At 39.0% G+C, this 22,951-nt stretch overlaps 1 pseudogene; it reads right to left on the bottom strand.

Annotated features, from left to right (window-relative positions):
• Positions 1-20,064: 20,064 nt before the first annotated feature.
• LOC141249634 (uncharacterized) lies at positions 20,065-22,291 on the bottom strand (annotated as a pseudogene).
• Between the last annotated feature and the right edge of the window lie 660 nt (positions 22,292-22,951).

Below are 22,951 nucleotides of genomic sequence, written 5' to 3'. Positions count from 1 at the left end.
TTACCTTTCAAGTGGTGGAAGCGTTAAAGCCAAATGTTGTTGTATTGTTTCTTGTATGTTAGTTAATATTTTCTATTAAACATATGTTTTCCTTTTTATGTAGCATTCATTGGATGCTTGTTGTCATAAATCCATGGAGTAATATTGTTTATTGGTTAGATCCATTAGGGAAGGGTATCCATCATAGTTTCAAAGCTATGGTTGACACGTAAGTCATCTTGGTTTTATATATACTTTTCTCTTTTATGTTTAACTAAGTTATTATGTTGTATTCCTAGTGCCATAACTACTATGTTTGCAGCTCACAAAAATAAAAAACAGCAGGAAGAAGACACGTTGGTTATTGATTTTTGTAAGCTACTTTCATGTTTTACTTATTTATGCCTTAGCATAAACTGCTATACTCCTAATATATACTCCCTCATTCACATATAATAGTCGTTAGAAATATAGGCATAAATATTAAGAATAAATTAAATGACTATAATTTCATTTAAAACATGTTCTGTATGTTAATCTTGTTTTATACTTTTCTATACACTTGCAACTTTTCTATATAAAACAAAGCGTAGAGATTTTACCACGTATGATTATGAATTAGGGCACTTCATATATTATTTTAAACATACATAGCTGCTCAAATGAATTATATATACAAACAGAGGGAGTATTATTTTTTATACGTGTATCTTGTGATTTATATTTTTTGTTTATCTTTATAGTGTCCTAAACAAGGATCAAGCTCTGTAAAATGTGGTTATTATGTGTGTCGATATATGAGAGAGATAATGGATCAGACGTGTGACGTCATACCACTTAACGTAAGTATCTTTTTCTTTTTGTTTATATGGATCTCTTAACTGAATTTTATTTATATGTTATTATGGATATTAATTTTATCGTTGATTATAGAAAGAAAAAAAAGACAAAAAAATGTAATACATTTACATGATTTTCTTGCAGTATTTTCAAGAATCGTCTAAGACCTATGGCACTAGGTTGATTGATGAAATTCGTGAAGAGTGGTTTCAATATTTGGAGACTCAAATTACAATGTAGATACTCTTACATGCTATAGTTTAGATGGAAAACAATTTATTTTTTTTGAATTAGTTCTATACATTAGAGATATTATTATTCTTGTTATTATTGGATAATTGTGTAATTGACTTGAGTATTAATGGAATTATATTTATAAATAATTTTTTTTGTACAATTGCAGTTTGAATTTTATAATGTATAGGTTAATGAAAAGGAAATTATATACAAATATTTTTATTAAAATTAAATGATTTCTCAGTGATTTTGTATAAACACCTGAAAGAATGAAACTAGTATAACGTGATCTCTCTCAAGAGTTTTTTGAACTGCTGAGAAACATCTCTCAAGAGTTTTTAAAAAACTCCTAAGAGATGTTTCTCAGGAGTTTACTAAAAACTCCTGACCATGTCTGTTGTTTCTCAGGAGTTGTAAAAAACTCCTGAGAGACGTTTCTCAGCCACACATATAACAGGAATTGAAAAACCCCTTTCCACTTTGTTAAAAAACTCCCAAGAAATGGTATTTTTGTACTAGTGAATACATGAAGTTGTTGCATGAAAGGACGCGGAAGAGGCTAGAGCAAAAGGGGGAAAGCACGACAGCCAAGTAGAACAAAGGGTGTCATCCTCTAATCTTCAATGAGGGCGACATGGTGTGGCTACATCTAAGGAAGGACGAATTCTCATCCTTGTGGAAATCCAAACTATCTCCTCACGGTGACGGTCCAGTCCAAGTCTTGAAGAAGATGGAAGACAAAGCATATGTCTTGGACCTACCTTCGGACTATGGAGTGAGCCCGGTCTTAAACGTGGGTGATCTCAGCCCATTCAACGCTGCACAAGACTTAGATTTGAGGTCGAATCCTTCTCAAGAAGGGGGGATTGATGAAGGATCATCCTCACCCTATCCCCTACACTCTATTGATGGAGCTATCACACGTTCAAGGGCTAAGGATATGTTTGATGATATAGTGCATCTCGTTGTCTCATACTTACCTAAGGTGGATGTGCATGAAGAAGATGCAAGTACAAGTGCAAGAAGTGTCAATCTATTGACAAACAATTTCTAAGAACATTGTTGATTTGATTTGTGTTATTGTCTTGTTTCTAGACCGGTTCAAACTCTTTTAGGAGCCGGTTGTCTATGTTGTTATGTGTGTATTTAGGAGCCGGTTCATATCCACTTAAGGGCCGGCTCATGTTGTTGTTTTTTAGTTTGGTTCAGCGTGTTTATTGTTAGGAGAACCGGTTCATCCCTCACTCAAAAGGGCCGGCCATCTCATTTGTTGTTCAGACTTGTTTTGATTAATGAAAACACTTCTTTTGGAAGTTAGAAACACTCCAATTGAACGAGATGTCTCATCCTTGTGTGTGTGTGAAACTAGCTTGGTTTGATTGCACTTGTCAAGTCCTTCAAAGCTTTCGGATTGCAGGAGCACAAGCCTCCTCAACGTGTGCCTTGGATCAACGGAGCACTTGGTGTGTTGTTGTAGAAGGTGTGGTCTCGAATCGGTAGGTGAGTTCAATTGCATCTTGGCAATTCGGGTTTGTCTATTGGATCTCTAGGTTTCATCTTAACTCTACCCTCATTACATTTTGATCTCTCCATTTTCTCCTAAATCTTATTTGTTCTTTATTTCAACGTCTAGATCCATCAAAATGGGCTTAATCCCGTATCAATATTGATAGGGTTTGATTATTCAAGTTGAATATCTTACCTTTAACAACCATGATTTACATGAACTAGTTGTGATTGCTTATTGTGTAGAGCACTAACCATGTCAAGTATCTGACACGTAGTCTATGGTATTTCGTGCACCTAAATAGTCTTGAGCTTATTGGAATTGATTTGTTGAATCTCGATAGTTTAGTGTTATATCTCAATAATGGTTATTAAGAGTAGTTGGACTAATGACTTTATAAAATTAGGGATTATGATAACAATGTGATTGAATCAACGTAGGGTTAATAGATTTCTATTATCAACCCGGCTTTCTATTTTGTGGATATATGATAAGTCTAGTGCCTTTCTCTCTCTTTACTTCATGCATAATTACTTTATTTGTTACTTTACACAATAATAAAGCCCCCTTGTTATTAAAGTTGAGCTTAGATTTTTTATGAAATAGGTTATTTGATTCTCTAGGGATTTGAACCATACTTTCCTACTATATTACTATAGTGTTGAATCATATGTGTTAGTACAAACACCTGCTAAACTGTTCCTTTGGAAGAGGAATAAATAAATAGCAATTAACTCTAATAGATAATGGCATATTTCAAAGAGAGATCAATATTATTAAGCATGTATGAACAAAGACATTGTTCATTAGAGAGTAAACCTTTAACAATCAACTAGTTTTTTTAAGGAATGTAAGTCCCAACTCGGCCAAAATATCTTCTGGCTACAAATTGGTAGGAGCATAAGAGGTTTGAAAAAACCCAGACTGCCCTTTCTCTTTAACTAAATGAGCATCAATCTCTAGATGTTGCATTCTCTCATGATAAGAGGGGTTTGCCGCTATTTTTTGTGCAGCTTTGTTGTCATAAAACATGGTCAAGGGAAAAAGAATCTCAATTGACAAATCATTCAAGAAATAACTCACCCAAAGAAGCTCAGCCATGGTGAAAGGCATGCTTCTGTAATCTTCCTCGGTTGATGATCTAGTAACAATTGCTTGATTGTTTTATTTTACATGATATCAATGAGACCAAGGAATACAAAGGACTTCAAGAGAGATCGTCGAGTATGCAAACAGGCTGCCCAATCTGCATCGCTGAATCCCACTATTTTCAAGTCATGTTGGGATGGGGTAGAAGAGCATCATGTTCTTTGACCGCTTCAGATACCTGAGAACATGTTGTAGTGCTTGGGAGTGAGGTGATATGTGTTGGCTTATGGGTTGAGACAACTTTTGGACTGTATAAGAGATTTCGGGTCGTGTCAAGGTTAAATACAAAAGTCGGACTACCATCCTTCTGTATTGTTCACCATCTTCCAAAACTTCATCAACCCCAAGCCGGAGTTTGAGTCTTGTAGGAAGTGGGAACCGTGTTTCCTTCGCATCTATCATCCCAGCTGCATTAAGGCCATGTTTGGTATAATTTCCCTGAAGCGTAAACGGAAAGGAAATGAAATCTAGACAACTCCCACGTTGTTGTTCATTCGTCGATATGGTTTCGCAACTTGTGTTGCAATGCAAGATGGTCGTGTGACTCCCTTCGTCAATGGTATTTGAAACCCCACCCTCGTATTGCAGAAACAAATACCCTTGCCTAAGGGATTCTCATGACCATCTTTTAGTGAGTTACAAGTCACAAAACCACCTCGACGAATGAACAATAACATCAAAGCTGTCTAGATTCATTTCCTTTCCATTTACGTTTCCGGGAATATAACAAACGGGGCCTTAATGTTTTATAAATGAACTTTTGATGGCTCAGTTAAATCCTAATGCCATCTCTGGGGATTTCCATCCCTAGGAATTATACCTTGCATTCCCCATATCGTTGATGGTGAATTCTCTATGCAAGGCGGTTTTGAGTTCCATAATTTCATTCTCTGAGTTTCATGTGAATACATATATCAAATAAACCAAGATCACCAAGAAAGACGACTTCAAATTTCTCACAAATAAGGAATAATCATTTGTAGACTGTGTAAACCCCAACTTCACAAGAAAATAAGTAAGATATAATTTCCACTATCTGGAAGGTTGTTTCAGCCCATGCAGATTTGTTTGAAGTTTGCACACTTGATTGGGTTTCCCTTAGAATATCCATCTGGAATGTTGATGTAGATTTCTTCCTATAGGTACCCATGTATAAAAGGAATTATTGACATATAACTGATGTATAGGCCATTCTTTGGTCGTGGCCATTGCAATTACTATCCTTACTATTCTCATCTTGGCCACTAGGCTGAAAGTGTGCTTGTAATCCTTTCCTAGCTTTTGATTGTACCCTTTAACTACAAGTTTGGCCTTGTGTCTTTCGGAAGAACCATCTTGTCTCAATCTCACTTTGTAAACCAACTTATAGCCTATATCCTTTTCTCCTTTTCGAAAACTAGTGAGTTCCATGTACCATTGGATTCAAGTGCAACCAGTTCCATTGCATTCAAGAATGTAGTCTCCCAAGAATTTCATAGGCAAATCAGCGTGAAAACGAAGTGCTCTAGTATTAATGATATAATTATTCCTAATTGTTTATATTACAATTATACATAAAAGACTCAGTTATTAGATTGTTAAGATATTGAGAATCTGTAGGATGATGTTAGCATGATTCTCTCTATTATCTGTTCATCCTTCTTCCTATATGTACAGACTCTGCCACATGAATAGAACATCGAACTTTTATATCACTTATATGGTATCACCAAAGGTCGATCCTCAAATCTTCCACCAAACTCACCTTCAACAATGGCATCTGACACTACAACCTTCCTTCGAAACCACCTTGACAAGGACAATCCCTTCATCTGTGTTTCATTTCCCGAAGTTACCAAACTTACCCCAAATAACAACATCAAATGGCTCTCTCAAATGGAATCCCTACTCGACGGCTACGATCTCCTCAAGTTCGTCGACGGTACCTATCCCGCACCACCAGAGCATATTATCAACACCGCCACTCCACCGGCCACTCATCATAGCTTTTGTTCATCTTGGTGTAACAGCTAGTGATAGAATACTATTAAAGTTCCTAGTTTTTATTGTGACAAACACTCAACTAAGGAAGTGAAGTGAGGATAGTATTGCAGATATCATTCAAAGAAAGTGTACATAGAATCAGGGAAGCATGAAGAATATGTAGGAAGCAAGAAGTGGAACGAGGGACGAGTTCCAAAAATAGCAGGAAGCCAGAGGCGGAATAGCACGTGAGGTGATTAAGGAAGATACGGGATAAACTTAGTAAAGAAGATCTTAACTAACTTGATACGGCCAACCGAGGATAAGAGATATAGATCGGATAGAAGATAGGTTGTTAAGATAGGATATTATTGTTTTAACCAACAATATTACATTCAATAACTTAATGAGAGAATCTACGGATTGATCATTAGTTTATGAGATATAATAATGCTGGAAAAGATCTCGCAAATCTTGGTATAAATAGCGAGATGATTAGAGATTAATGTGTGGGAAGAAGATAGAAAACAAATGGGTTAGATTGAGAACAGAGTGAACGATATTGTAAGGTTGCATTCGGGTGCGAGTGAGAGGAGTGATTAGTGTGTGTAATACGAACTCTCTTTTGTAACGAAACACATCAATAAAGTATTGTTTGAAAATCCTTCTAGTGAAGAACTAGAAGATAGTGGTTTTACTCAACATAGTTTTGTTGAGGTTTCCACTCTAAATTAGTGTGTCTACAACACATGTGCTTGATCTAATTCCACTGCAACGATTTCAGGGAAAGAACTCTTCCTTCCCTGAGACATAACCGATGATATTATCTAATAATAGGCTTCGGAGCAATGCAGGGATACAACAAAGGAAAATTACTCGACAGGAGGCAGAAAAGTCCCAAAGCATCTCCCTCAAGATTCAAAAAGTGTTTGGTTTGGCCCAAGTTGAAGGTGGAGAAGAGGATGTTGATGAAGAAATTGCCCTCATCACTCGGGCATTCAAGAAAGTGTGGAAAGGAAGTCATGACACACCTCGTACAATAGAAGGAAACAAAGAAATGAAGGAGGTGTGGCAACTCGAGAGAAACAAAGTGTGGCAACTCGTTCCAAGGCCATCAAATCAAACTATCATTGGAACAAATTGGGTGTTCAGAAACAAGCTCGATGACAATGGAGAAGTAACAAGGAATAAGGCAAGACTTGTCTTCAAAGGGTACAATCAACAAGAGGGAATTGACTACGACGAGACCTTCTCTCATGTCGCTAGACTTGACGCAATCCAACTCTTAATCGCCTACTCAGCTCATCATGGATTTATGCTTTAGCAGATGGATGTCAAGACAGTGTTTCTCAATGGGGTCTTGAAGGAGGAACTGTATGTGGAACAAACCCCAGGCTTTGAAGAACAAGAGAACCCACATCATTTATACGTCCTCGATAAAGCATTATATGGACTCAAACAAGCACCAAGGTCCTGGTATGAAAGACTATCTCAATTTCTTCTTTTCCACGGGTACATACGAGGAGAAGTTGATAAGACCCTATTCCTAGTAAGAGAGGGCAAGCACACTCTGGTTGTGCAAGTGTACGTGGACGACATCATCTTCGGATCCACAAATGATTCCTTGGTCAAACAGTTCTCAAATCTCATGGAAAGCGAGTTTGAAATGAGCATGACAGGAGAACTACAATTCTTTGTTGGGTTCCATGTTATACAAACGGAGGAAGGCACGAAAGTCTATCAAAAAAAATATATCCTGGAGTGCATCAAGAATTTGGGTATGACCGATGCTAAGCCATTTTTAACACCCATGTCCCTGAATGATTTGCTAGGCAAGGATGATCACGAGGGAAACGTTGACCAAACACTATACAGGGGAATAATCGGGTCATTGCTTTATCTAACGGATAGTAGGCCGGATGTTAAGTACAATGTGTGTTTATGTGCCAGATTCCAAGCTAGTTTGAAGGAAACACACCTCAAGGCTGTCAAGGTAATACTCCGCTATCTCAAAGGGACGAGTGATCTATGTCCCTGGTATACCAGAGGTGGTGATCTAACTCTCATTGGATACACAGACGCGGACTTTGCATGAAACTGTGTTGATAGGAAGTCTAACTCAGGCATGGCTCAATTCCTTGGACCATGTATCGTGTCATGGGGATCAAAGAAGAAAATTTATGTAGCACTCATCACAGCCAAAGCAGAGTACATTGCAGCAGTAGCCTGTTGTTTTCATCTATTATGGCTTCAGCAACAACTAAGTGACTTTGGTATATCAATAAAATTTGTTCCCATATTATGTGATAAGACAAGTGCAATGAATATTTTTAAGAACCTTGTGCATCACTCATAGACTAAGCATATTGAGATTATACATCACTTTCTACGAGATTGTGTGGACAAAGGGATGGTGACAATGGAATTCTGCCGCACAGAGAATCAAATTGCCAACATCTTCATGAAAGCGTTAAACAGGGAACCGTACGACAAATAGTGAATGGAACTCGGTATGATTTCTCTTAACTAAAAGTTTTCCTTCTATGAATGCCTTCAATTACTAGTGAGAAAATGCAAACTCATTCATTACCTATTTAACCATTGCATAATCATACTCAATTCTCACTTCCCTGACATGCATCTTTGCTTCCCTTGACTGCTCTGCTCTAAAATGCAAGTTACATGCCCATGATTGAACTATTATGTTACCAAGCTTGTTTGTCTATATGTAAAAAGGTTTTTTTGGCTCAAAGGAATCCGCCTGATGATTTTTTTATCCCAATATTACAAGCCCAAATGATGGAGTAAATCTACAGACCACCTCTAGCCTTTCATAATAGAAAAGTTCTATAAGCCCTTTTTCGTACATTAATGGGACTAGTCTATTTTGATGCAACTAAACACGCTCATAAACGAGTAAATATTATTTTTGTGTAATGATCTCTTTGTGACACCATATTGGTACCGGTACCCCTATACATTACACTACTTCAGTATCGGGACAATGCTAGCGCGAGAAATGATTAGTTTGAGTTTGATTTTCTTCGGAACAAGTACTGTGAAAAAATTGGTATGAATGAGGTAAATGAACTATGCACTGGAATTAAAATAAAGGGTATGGATAAGAAAACGCCTCTTAGGAACATGTGCACACCGTTGGATGTGATGATTGTGTGAAAGGAGTAAAAGGCTGCAAAAATTAATTACTACCTAATAGCCGGTAAGCGATAAAACCCCACAAACTCAAAGACCAATTCCCCTTCCCATTTTCATTCACCCTCTCATCGTCATTCTCTCTCTCTCTCACCTTCTCAAATCTCTCAAAACTTTCATAACCTCCATTTCTCCTCTCTCTCAAACCACTCCACCGATCACACAAACAATGGTCAGCCCTTCGTCATCCTCCAACTTCAATCACAAGGAACTTCACTCCAAGCTCATAGCCTTTGGGATTGACGTCGACAAACTGGTGATCCCAAAAGAAGCCCTAACATCGGTGTCAATCCAGCCAAATAACCTACTGTCCAAGAAAACGAAACATCGGCATGCCAGAATGTTAAAATCCAGCCAAATACCGACGTCGTTGTCCACGAGAGCAACATGCATGTTCAAAATCCAGAGATGGCGCTGGTTCTATACCGGCCACCCAAGATCCAGACCCCCACACTGAACCAAGGCCAAGAATTCCCAAACAACCCTAACCCTAACTCCAAATCAGAAATTCCTGAATCACAAAGCCTATCTGAACATTCTGAAACCTTCCATGAACCCAAACAACCATCCCAAACTCCAACAAAGGGAGAATCACCACCGCCAGTCGCTACTGATTCGGCAACCGACATTGTCTGCATCCTGGACGAAGAACTCTGAGACAACCCACCAAAGAAACCAACAACTATGCGTGTTTAGAAATGTGTACCCGCCACTCCAGTAAAAACAAAAACAAGAGCCTCCTCCAAGACTGTTGCAACCTATGCTAATTCCGGGGGCGAAAAGGAATTGGCTCCAAAGAAACCAAAAATTGAAAAGCCACCGCGTCGTTTGACTAAGGGTACGATCGGTAAATGCAGGAAAATGGAAGTAGAAGACAAAGGCTAAGTCTCCCTCGAGGTCAGTACCAGAACAATAATCAAGGAGATGACTTACACTGTGGAGTTTTTGACCGAAAAAAGGGATTGATGGTTATCCACGAGTTGCTGGAAAATAAAAAATGGACAGGCCTCTTCACTAATAAGTCATCGACCAATGCCCATCTGATTCGTGAGTTTCACTCATATCTCTCCATAGATGTTAATGTCTCTGGAATGATAGCGTCATACAAAATAGGGAATGATTCTTTAATGCTTACAAGTCGAGAGCTAGCGATAATTCTGAAAGTCCCACATGAGAGATATGAAATGCATGCGGAAGGGGGTTGGTTAATGGACACGAAGGTTAGTGTTGTTAGGACTGTGTCAGGGGATTTGAGGGCCATGTTAACTGGGGACGTGACGATTTGTCATATGTCCACTACAAATAGAATCCCACTGTATCTTCTGTTGTACAATGTAATCCCCAGGGAACAAAAGAATATTCAGTTGATCATTCAAGATGTACTGCTTATGGAGAAATTGCTCGCAAATGAGAAGATCATCCTCCCAAAAATCATGATGCGTCACATGGGACACGTCCACAACACAAGGTCATATGGTCTTCCTTTCCCGTCTGTGGTCAAAAAAATCCTCAAATATCATGGAGTTTAAAGAGAAACAAAGGTGGACCGGCCTTTCAACATGGAACTGAGCGAGTCCACGTTGAAGAAGATGATGTTCCACATGGGTGAGAAAGGGTGGGGATGTGTTCCTGAGGCCAAAGGGAAGGGAAAAGCAAAGACTGATGAATCAGAGGATATTCAGGAAGTGATCAAAGATATTTCCAAATAGTTTGATGTTCAGACACGTCTCCAACAACTGTGCGAACTAACTGCTCTACTCGTGGAACAGATTCGAAGGCTCAATAAAAAGGTGTCAGCTCTCCATGACGACTACCAGTCCTCGACTGATGATATTTCTAGCTTAGATTGATCACTGCCATGCGCATGTCCTGGCCCTAAACACCATCCCAGCCTCATTCTTCGTTGCTTTCTTTTGACTTTCTTTTGCATACCTTTTGTTGTGACTTCATGCGTGCTACCTTATATTGTTCTTTTCTGTGCTTGGAAACTATGTTTTGACAGTGCCAGTCCGGTCGGCACTTATACTTATCTTGTGTTTGAAAATTTGTGTTGATTGTGTTTTGCTTATTTGCATAATTACTGGTATATTGCATTTTGATGATGCCAAAAGTTGGAAGGATTAGCTAGGATAACGTTATGAGGGGGAATGACCTACTAGAGAATCCATGAGTGTTTGACATAGGGGGAACTAAGTAGATGCTAGAGTGAACCTTATCAATATTATTCAATATATTCTTAGGTTTTGTTTAAAAAGTTAAGAGGGTTTGTCACCATCAAAAAGGAGGAATTTGTTAAAGTTCCTAGTTTTGATTGTGACAAACACTCGACTAAGGAAGTGAACTGAGGATAGTATTGCAAATATCATTCAAAGTAAGTGTACCTAGAATTAGGGAAGCGTGAAGAATATGTAAGAAACAAGAAGTGGAATGAGGGACGAGTTCCATAGGAAGCCAGAGCTGGAATAGCACGTGAGGTGATTAAGGAAGATACGCGAAAAATTTAGTTAAGAAGATCTTAACTAACTTGATACGACCAACCGAAGTTAAGAGATATAGATCGATAGAATATAGGTTGTTAAGATATGATATTAATTAATGAGAGAATCTACAGATTAATTATTAGTTTATGAGATATAATATTGCGGGAAAAGATCTCGCAAATCTTGGTATAAATAGAGAGATAATTAGAGATTAAGGTGTGCGAAGAAGATAGAAAACACACGGGTTAGATTAAGAAATGAGTGAACGATATTGTAAGGTTGTGTTCAGGTGTGAGTGAGAGGATTAGTGTGTGTAATCCGAGCTCTTTTTTGTACAGAAACACATCAATAAAGTATCGTTTGAAAATCCTTCTAGTGAAGAACTAGAAGGTAGTGGTTTTACTCAACATAGTTTTGTTACGGTTTGCACTCTAAATCAGTGTGTCTATAATACAAGTGCTTGATCTAATTCCACTGCAACGACTTCAGGGAAATAACTCTTCCTTCCATGTGACATAACCGACGATACAATCCAACAAATACTCACTTGATCAACTTGAACAAGCTCTTGCTTGAGCTGATAAGGGATGTGGGCGTTGATGTCATTGGCTCCAGGCGACCATCTCGTCGCACCTAATCCACCATGCCAGGTCCTTGGCTCCAGGCGAGAAATAGCCCCTGATAGAAACCCCAGTTTCATCTTACCTCCTAAAGCTCTTCGCAGTTGTCGACTCCATTTAGCAAAGTTGTTCCGATCAAACAACGCCTGCATGATCTGAGCCTTGGGATTCTCATAGGTGTACATGGACAGAGGATCATTCTCCTTCTGCATAACGAATTGCCCCAACTGTTCGCTACCCTCCAAATTTGTTACAGCAAAGCTTCTAGTTTTTCAGAAGATAAACAATCAAATCTTCACCACAACATCCTCCAATCAACTGAACCAACCTGGCTCTGATACCGAATTTTGGACCAATGCTTCAACGACACTGTATGAAAAGTTGGAACATGGTGAAAAAGTATGTTAAAAGTCTCTGTTTTGATGTTCTAGAATTTCTCCAGCATAGTGTTAAAGGTTTTAGGTTTACCACCTACAATCCTCAGTGACCACTACAGGCTATTCGAGTCATGACATCTAATAAATGTTGGAACCAGTTTTTTAGCTGACTTCCGACCAAATTTCCGGCTAGCTCTGGTGGTCGGAATTGCCGGGAGAAGGGACCATTGGCTTCCTCTCCGCGAGCTCTTGAATATGATATATTCATACGCTAAAATCGGGTTCCAAGTGAATGAGAAAAGCCTGCTCAAAGTAGGTGATTGGAAGGTATCCGGGTGAGGTTTTGGGGTGTTTTTGGATGGGGTAAAGTCCCACATCGAAAATGGGAGAATGAGTTTCTCACTATATAAACACCAATCCACTCCTAGTATATTAATATGATACACAAGGGAGTGGACACTCACCACACACGCGCGCGCGCGGTCCGGTCCGGACCGGGTTCTTGGGCTCTTGGGAATGGGCCTTCAGCCCACAGCAGTAGCCCAGCCCAATTTTTTGGCCCCGCGTGCAGTATCTTCCGGTTGAGAGAATCGTGGCCTGTTAGGCACGTCCTTATCCACCAGCAGATTTTCGGGGACGGTTCCAACAGCCTGATCAGCTGCCTATTTAAACCGTCGCCCTCTCTCATTCTAATCACACCGAAAAACGCATTCGCTCTCCATTCTCATCTCAGAAATCCTTACGAGTTTTATACACAGTTCTCTGGTTTGACAGAATTTCGGCTTGAGTGCAGCATCCGAAGTTTCGACGCAGTTATATCCTGGGATTCGTAACGCCGGTGACCGTCTCACTAACGGGGCGTTTTCCGAATTAAGGACAGAGATTCATCTCGACTCTGCGTATTCAGTCCGTTCGTTCGTCTGATTCGGTATACAACTCTGTTCTTAATTCACTTCGTACTCTTATATTATTGCATGCTAAATTACAGTCTTACAGTCTTAATTCGGAACAACTTTTACTGTAAAAGTGTGCATTAATCTCTGCTTGAGTGTGCAGAACAGGTACCGATCTCGGAACGATTCATAAACCGACGTTTTGTTTTAAATCTGTTTTCTTTCGGTTCTCACCCTCATATTTCCAGAAACTATTTACGTTACACATTTTCTGAGTCTTCGTTAATTCTGGAAATAATTAAACGGACAGATTTAATCATAAATTGACTTGCAATTTTCAAAAACCTTTTAATCGGAGTCTGTTTGTTTTGAATCTGATTTTTGTTTCCCATTGTTAGTCTGCCGTAAACTATTGCTAAAATATCTAATTGGTTTAAATGCTTCTACAGTAGAATTGTCAAACCTATTTTTCGGCACAAACAATTTGTATTTGACCCGTTCAGTTTTCACGTGGTCTTCAAAATCGGGAAGAGACTTCCCAATTTTTTGATTTCGGAAATTGCTCTAACGAATTTCTGAATATTCGTAAACACAATTTCAGATTTTCTGGGATTTTCTAGAAATTCTGAAATTAACTATTTTTTGGATTTATTTTGGAATATTCTGTTTCGATTTCTATACTATAAATCGGGAAAAGAATTTTGAAATTTCAACTTTGAAAATTCTGTTTGGATTTTTAATTTATAAATCTGGAACAGAATTTAATTATTTTTCATAATTTTCAAAATTTCGGAATTATTTAGGAATTTCAGATTTCAAATTTTAAATTTCAAATCGGAAATTCAGATTTCGAATTTTAATTATTTAATTTCGGAAATTTTAAATTCGGAATTATTTTTTCGGATTTTAAATTTCGAAATTCGATTTTCAAAATCGAAATGTTAAAACAGATTTTTCGGAGATTAATTTTCAGAATAATTTTATTATTCGGAAATTAATTAATTATATTTTTGAAAAAAGGAAATAATTTATTGTTTCGGAAAACAGAATTTCGGAAATACCGAAATTATTTTTTCGAAAAAATTAAACAGCCTACAAATATTATTTAATATTCAGAATTAATTTCCTCGGAATTATTTAAATAAATTCGTAATTTTATTTAATTTTTTCAAAAAATAAAATAATTCAGATTTATTTTATTTTTGAATTTTTGAATTTCATTTTTAAAATTCGAATTAAATATTTGTCCTTCAAATTATTTAAGAATATTTCTTGTGCTGAATTTTTTCGTGGTGTTATTTTTTGAACATTTTTCGAAATGACAAACACCACGAAACCGTTTCCGCCGGTACTTCTTCTGGCACGATGTCCGCTGTGACGGATACACATGTGGATGTGTCGGTTGAGATGACACTCCCGGTAACGGGAGATGGTCTACCTCCGGCAACCACTAAAACGAACATGACCACACAACAGGTGGGTCTCTCGATGCCGGCATCAGTTTCAGTGGTAGCTGGGGGGGATCCGACCTTACTGGGTCTAAATCAGAATGTCCTTCCTATGGATATGTCTGATGTTCGTCTACCCCAGATCAGGGTCCCTAGCACCCAGGCTCAAGACCGGCCACTTGCGCCGGCACCCATGCCAAACCCTCTACAACAGGGTTTCTTGCCCGACAAGTTTGATGGAAATGGGTTCAAAACATGGTTTGAGAAGATGCTGTTCTTCCTCACCGTCATGTGTATGGAGAGATTCCTGAAGGAAACTCGTCCTGTGGTGCTAGATCCCACTAATGATTAGTATGGGCTAAGTGTCCAACAGGCGTGGGACAGAGGAGATTTCCTATGCTTAGGCTACATAAAGAGCCGACTAGTTGACTCGTTATACAACGTGTACAGCAAAGTCGGATCGGCCAAAGAGCTATGGGAAGCCCTTCAGAAGAAGTACAAGCATGAGGATGTTGGCCAGAAGAAATACGTGGTCAAGAAGTTCCTGAACTACAAGATGGTAGATTCAAAGCCTCTCATGGAGCAGGTTGAGGAGCTTCAGTTGCTTATCCACGAGGTTCTAGCCGAAGGGATGAAGATATGCAAGACATTTCAAGTGGCTTGCATCATCGAGAAGCTGCCTCCAAGATGGGAAGCTTTCAGGGCCAGGCTTACGCACAAAAAGAAGGACATGAAAGTCGAGGAACTGATTGTCAGGCTGCAGGTCGAGTCGACCAACGTCCAGTCAGCAAAGGCTTTATCTGGAGCAGGGCCTTCTCAACAGAAGGTGAACTTGGCTGAACATAACAAGAAGCGCAAGTTCCAACCCCAGAGCAACAACAACAAGCCAACAGTGAAGAAATTCACTGGCAAATGCCACAACTGTGGTAAGATGGGGCACAAGGCTGATGTGTGTCGGAACAAGAAGACCGACAAGAAGAAGAAGTCTGAAGCTAGTCTAGTGGAAGACGATCTCGTTTGTGTGGTGTCTGAGACCAACATGGTCGGTTGCAACCCTAAGGAGTGGAACTACGACTCAGGGGCTACCAGGCACATATGCTCGGATAGGGGGATGTTCCAGACCTATCAAACCGTCAGCAACCAGAAGGTGTATATGGGCAACTCGTCGACATCAGAGGTTGCAGGGACTGGCACGGCGATCCTGAGGATGACTTCGGGAAAAGACTTAACTCTCCAGAATGTGCTGCATGTACCAGACATCAGGAGGAACCTAGTTTCGGGCATTCTACTTAGTAGGCATGGATTCGATATTAGCTTTAAGTCTGATAAACTTGTTTTGTCCAAGAATGGGGTATTTCTTGGGAAGGGTTATGTTAAGGATGAACTGGTTAAGTTAAATGTAATTGCAGTTCCTTCGAAAAATGATGTAATCGCTTCAAGTTCAATGAATAAGAATAAATCTATTGCTTATGTCGTTGAGTCTTTTAATATTTGGCATGAACGATTGGGACATGTGAATTATAAATCCATTAGCAGATTAATAAGCATGAACATGATTCGGAAATGCAAAATAACTAAAGACAAATGTGAAGTATGCGTACAAGCGAAACTCACTAAATCACCATTTCCCCAGGTCGAAAGGACAACCGAACCTCTAGGTTTAATTCCCACCGATTTGTGTGACTTGAAATATATACAAAATAGAGGCGGTAAGAAATATTTTGTCACCTTCATCAATGACTGTACAAGATATTGTTATGTGTATCTATTACGCAGCAAAGATGAAGTGATAGACAAGTTTAAGGAATACAAGTTGGAAGTTGAGAACCAGCTTGGTAAAAAGATCAAGGTGATCAGAAGTGATAGAGGAGGAGAGTATGGTGGACCTTTCAATGTGTTCTGTAGAGAACATGGAATAGTTCATGAAACTACCGCTCCCTATTCACCACAATCTAACGGGGTTGCGGAACGAAAGAACCAAACTCTAAAAGAAATGATGAACACCATGTTGGGAGAATCTGGGTTAACCCAGAACATGTGGGGGGAAGCTCTACTAACTTCCAACTACATTCTCAACAAAATTCACATAAAGTCACTGGTAAAACATCTTATGAGCTGTGGAAAGGCACTGTACCATCGTACAAATACCTCAAAGTGTGGGGGTGCCTGGCAAAAGTGGTTGTACCACTTCCTAAAAAGGTCACAATAGGACCTAAAACCGTTGACTATATTTTCATAGGATATGCACACAACAGTAGTGCTTATCGATTTCTGGTACATAAATTGGATATACCAGATATACATGTAAATACAGTAATAGAATCTAGAAACGCTTCTTTCTTTGAAAACGTGTTTCCGTGTAAAGATAGAAATAATCTGAAACAAACACGTGAGGAAGGAGAAGCTAGCATTTCTGTTCCCGTAATAGAAGAGGTAGAAAATGATGAACCTAGACGAGGCAAAAGAGCCCGCAAGGAAAAATCATTTGGCGATGACTATGTCACGGCCTTTCTTGCAGAAAATGAGCCTAAGACATTCAAAGAAGACATGTCTAATCCTGATGCTCCTTCATGGAAGGAAGCAGTGTAAAACGAGATCGACTCCATTATGCAGAACCATACATGGGAGCTTGTAGATCTACTACAAGGGAGTAAGGCACTTGGGTGCAAATGGATTTTCAAGACGAAATTGAAAACCGATGGTACAATAGAGAAGTACAAGGCTAGGCTTGTAGTGCAAGGATTTAGACAAAAAGAAGGTCTAGATTTCTTTGACACTTATTCTCCAGTTACGAGAATAACTTCTATTAGAATGCTGATAGCTATTGCAGCATTATGAAACCTAGAGATACATCAAATGGATGTAAAAACGGCATTTCTAAATGGAGATTTAAAAGAAGAAATCTACATGAAACAGCTTGAGGGTTTTGTCGCTCTTGGACAGGAACACAAAGTGTGCAAACTCGTCAAGTCACTATATGGGCTTAAGCAAGCACCTAAACAGTGGCATGAGAAATTTGATCATGTTATTATGACAAATGGATTCAGCATCAATGAAAGTGACAAATGCATTTACATCAAAAACACACCTACAGGATATATCCTACTGTGTTTATGTGTAGATGACATGCTCATTATGGGGAGCAACACTGCCTTGATCAAAACAAACTAACAGATGCTCTGTGGATAGTTTGATATGAAGGACATGGGACTAGCTGAAGTGATTCTAGGAATCAAGATCATCAGAAATTCGGAAGGAATTGCCTTGTCTCAATGTCATTATGCTGAAAAGATTCTTGCACGATTTAAGAGTCATTCTGGTGGGATAGCTAAAAGTCCAGTTGACCCTCATCTTCATCTGACCAAAAACTCAGGGGATGCAGTATCATAACTAGAGTACGCACGTGTGATTGGCAGTCTAATGTACTTGACCAACTGCACACGACCAGACTTAGCACATGCTGTAAACGTCCTAAGTCGCTACACTAGTAACCCTGGACACAACCACTGGAAAGGTATAACTAGAGTTTTGAACTACCTAAGTTACACTAAGAGTTATAGTCTGCACTATGGGAAATACCCAGCAGTTCTAGAAGGATACAGTGATGCCAACTGGATATCAGATTCTAGGAACTCCAAATCCACAAGTCATATGTTTTCACACTTGGTGGTGCAGCTGTGTCATGGAAATCTTCTAAACAAACGTTATTGGCCAGATCCACGATGGAGTCTGAGTTCATAGCTTTAGATAAAGCAGCAGAAGAAGCCGAATACCTTCGGAACTTCCTGGAAGATATTCCTATGTGGACAAAACCAGTGCCGACAATACGTGTACACTGTGATAGCCAATCGTCTATAGCTCGGGCACTGAACCACCTGTATAATGGTAAGTCTCGTCACATTCGACGAAGACATAAGACCATTAGACAACTACTCTCAAATGGTATAATCACGATCGACTATATCAAGTCAGTTGACAACCTAGCGGATCTGTTTACTAAAGGTCTGTCAAGAGAGCAAGTTGTGAAATCATCTAGAGGAATGGGTTTAAAGCCTATGGAATAAGAGGATGCTTGTTGGATACCCTACCTACATGACTGGAGATCCCAAGAAGTAGGTTCAAGGGGAAAACTAAATCAAGTTTGACTCGAAATGAGAGCACTGGGAGACAATAAGTCTCGTCCCAGTTCCTGCGATGATTACCAGTGCTGAGTGCGCGAGTATCAGGTTAAGCTTCGGCTTTTAATGATTCCATAATCTTAGTAAAGGTGGGGTATAAAAGATATCCTTGATGGTCAATCACCTTGTGAGTGTGAAATAAAGTCGTTTCTAGGAGAATGCAGAAAGGCTACATTGTCCAAGTTCACTCATGATAAACCAGGCATAGTTCACGACCAAAATGAACACAATAGAGAACCTAGTTCTGTGAGAGGATGAAACTGTGTGACAGTTGTTGTCTAGGCTTACATCAAAGCCCGGGTGGTTCAAAGACATCGAGTCCACTACCTGGCCGAGTAAGTCCGATAGCTGGTCACAATGGGTGGTTCAAGGCTGAAAAATGCTACCAAGCCCAGATGCAGTGATTCTTCGTTATACTCTCAAAAGTTTTTCTGACGAGTCGTCATATGGAATAGAGTCTTTCCTATTCATGTGGGGGATTGTTGGAACCAGTTTTTTAGCTGACTTCCGACCAAATTTCCGGCTAGATCCGATGGTCGGAATTGCCGGGAGAAGGGACCATTGGCTTCCTCTCCGCGAGCTCTTGAATATGGTATATTCATACGCTAAAATCGGGTTCCGAGTGAATGAGAAAAGCATGATCAAAGTAGGTGCTTGGAAGGTATCCGGGTGAGGTTTTGGGGTGTTTTTGGATGGGGTAAATTCCCACATCGAAAATGGGAGAATGAGCTTCTCACTATATAAACACCAATCCACTCCTAGTATATTAATATGATACACAATGGAGTGGACACTCACCACACACGCGCGCGCGCGCGGTCTGGTCCGGTCCGGACCGGGTCCGGGGACGTGGGCTGTGGGCCTTGGGCTCTTGGGCTCTTGAGTGCAGCATCCTAAGTTTCGACACAGTTGTATCCTGGGATTCGTAACGCCGGTGACCGTCTCACTAACGGGGCGTTTTCCGAATTAAGGACAGAGATTCATCTCGACTCTGCGTATTCACTCCGTTCGTTCATCTGATTCGGTATACAACTCTGTTCTTAATTCACTTTGTACTCTTATATTATTGCATGCTAAATTACAGTCCTACAATAAATAACAAGCAATGTAAACAATATAATAAGCCAAATAATAGGTCATCAGTTCCTATAGGACTCACACTCACATGATAATCAAAGGTCTCAAATTCTATTCAACATATAGGCTTGATAGGCCTTCAAAGTCATTATGTACGCATCACCGAGTCTTAGTCTTTGCTTCATGTATAGACCTCCTTCCAGGAGATTCTTGTGCCCAACAACCTGAATTAGATGACAAACTTTCTAAATCATAAATTTATATGCACCTTCTATATGGAAGTGATGGAAACGTTACCTCAAGGAGGAAACGTTTGGTTACCTTGTAGTTTGCCCTTAAGGGTTCCCTAAACTGAAGCAGATCCTCGGACAGTAGAAGTTTATCCTACAAGGAAGCAATTACAGAGTCTCACTTGGCAAACACCATTTGCAGAAGGTTAGTGGTGACTCTAAACAAGGTCACATGTTGTACATATCATTGAGCATGTTTAGATTCTTTATATCTTTCTTGATGGCATGGTCAAATGCTGATCCAAATCCTATCCATACAGGAAGATGGGAACGAGTACGTGTCCAAGGAAAGATACATGGAATAGAACACAAGGACTCGATTCCTCCAATCCGCTTTCTCTTTGATGGGCAGATACCAGTCGCTTGCTGATGTACACGTCTAGGACGCGAATATTAGTACAGTTTCAGCATGTATTTAGTTTTGATAGGGTCAATGGTGACTCTAAACAAAGCCACATCTTGTACATATCCTTGAGAATGTTGAGATTCCTTATATCTTTCTTGATGGCGTGGTCAAATGCTGATCCAAATCCGTAGAAGATGGAAATAAGTCTGTGTCCAAGGAAAGATTCATGGAATATCAAGAAAGCACTTGACTCCTCCACTCGGATTTCTCTTTGATGGGAGACTACGAATGTTCATACGCCCCTACTCTAATTCTGACATCGCCTACTGATGTGCACGTCTATGACAACGCGCTTTTAGCATGTATTTAGTCCTATTATGAATAGGACTAGTGCATATTTGGTTCATATCACGTTATGACCATCTATTCTATCTTATGATGATATTAGAGTATTTTAGAGTGAAGTTGCAAAGAGAAGAAGAAAAGAAGAAGTGAAGACGAAGACAAGCTATATTGAAGATCAAGACAAAGCTGAAGGAGCATTTAGGTTGATCTTTCGGTGGCGCTCACCTATGTTTATAACGGCGCCCATTGATGGAGTTCGTAGTATTTTCTTTCCATAACCGACAAAGATCATTGAAGGATTAGAGGCGACCGTCGATCGCTGCAGTTCCAATCCGGAGATTTTCCATATTTTATCTTTTTCGAGTTTTATTATTATATTTAGAGTTTCCCTATTTTATTAACAGTTTTAATTAAGGATATTGTTAAGTTAGGAAGTCTTTGAAGATTTGGCACTACAGTTTGCTAGGGTTTAATTTTTGCTAATCATTTTTCTATGTTAGAGAGTTTTACGATATTAAGAGATTCAAAGTTTTTTCTCCCAAGAACTTTTGTTTGTGTTTTTCAGGTTTGAAGAACTAATTTCACTTTCTTAGTAAAGTTTACTTGAAGTTTCAGTATGTGTTTGATGTTAGTTTATTTACTATATGTCAATGAAAAAGTTGTATAGTTTTCTCTTGGAGTAATGTCTATTGATTTATTGATTTTCTAGATTGATCACCTAGAATTCGATTAGACTTATCATATTGCTATGATAGATTGTGTGTTTTGATGCTTTATATTCCTTCAAAACTAGCATGTTATTTGTGCTAGGATTTTCATGTAGAGAATTGAATTATAGGATAGTTGCTTTGCTATTATGTATCATGTTGTTCTTTTTCTTAATGCCTCATTTTGTTTGAATCATTCATGGGTTCGTCGTGTTTAACTAATATAGATAAGAATATTATGCTCTGTTTGAGATTCAAGTCAATTTTGTATAATAATATGAACAACTTGCATCAAGATAGAATCTTTAGATTTTCTATGAAAGTCAACACTGTTAAACACTAGTACGATGCTTTACTACGTCTCCTTCCATCCATTGATACATTGTTGTTTTTCTATTTTCTTATTTATAGATTTTACATATCCCTTTCTTGTTATTCTGAATTGTTTAACTGAAATCATTATGAGAATAATTGATAAAAAATAACTCCTTGCAGATATGATCCCTTCTTTCCCTCTATTACATGCTAGTTAGATTTTTAAGATTGTTTAGGTATTTCTAGTGTAGACTTACTTAGGTTTTTAGGATTGTTTAGGTATTTCTAGTGTAGACTTACTTATCTCACATTTTGCATGAAAGAGCATTCGTTGACCAATAAAACGACCAGCATTCGCTCTCTTATCAAATTGGTTCCATTGTTGGGGGCAATTTTATCTAATTATATTTTGTCTAATTTCGCTTATGCATATATGGGTGTGAGCCATTAACATGGTTCACACCTGTTATGCTAATTCTTCTCATATTGCAACAATTGTAGAGATAGAGTGAGAATTATGTCATTTACGAAGGGAAGCATGAGCACTTGAACTGGAAAAGGGGCGGAAGATTTTGCCAGATATTTGTTTGCTACTCAGGAATAATTTACAATGGGTGATAAAAGAAGAACTTTGGAATCCTTGACCGCTCCTAACTTTGGGCTACAGACTAGAGCACTAGTTTTTCCTACGTACCCAGAAGATCAATGGTTTGATCTGAAAACAAGTGTAACTTACCACCCAAATTCCCTGGGACAGTAGTGGAGGATCCGGTTCAACACTTGAACGATTTCATAGAGGTTTGCACCAACTTGAGGCCAACTTATGTGAATGAAGAACAAATGAAGATGACGTCATTATCCTTCTCTTTGAAAGATGCAGCAAAGGCCTGGTACCACACTCTGGCTCTAGGAAGTGTCATAAATTGGGTTGCACTGAAGAGACTTTTCTTAGACAAATACTTCCCAGCTACTCAGTCCAATTCTTTGA

The sequence above is a fragment of the Phyllobates terribilis genome, unplaced genomic scaffold (assembly GCF_046119375.1).
Source record: "Phyllobates terribilis strain yellow unplaced genomic scaffold, ASM4611937v1 Scaffold_4876__1_contigs__length_56335, whole genome shotgun sequence".
Taxonomy (NCBI): Eukaryota; Metazoa; Chordata; class Amphibia; order Anura; family Dendrobatidae; genus Phyllobates; species Phyllobates terribilis.
This window is presented reverse-complemented; position numbering and strand designations above follow the sequence as displayed.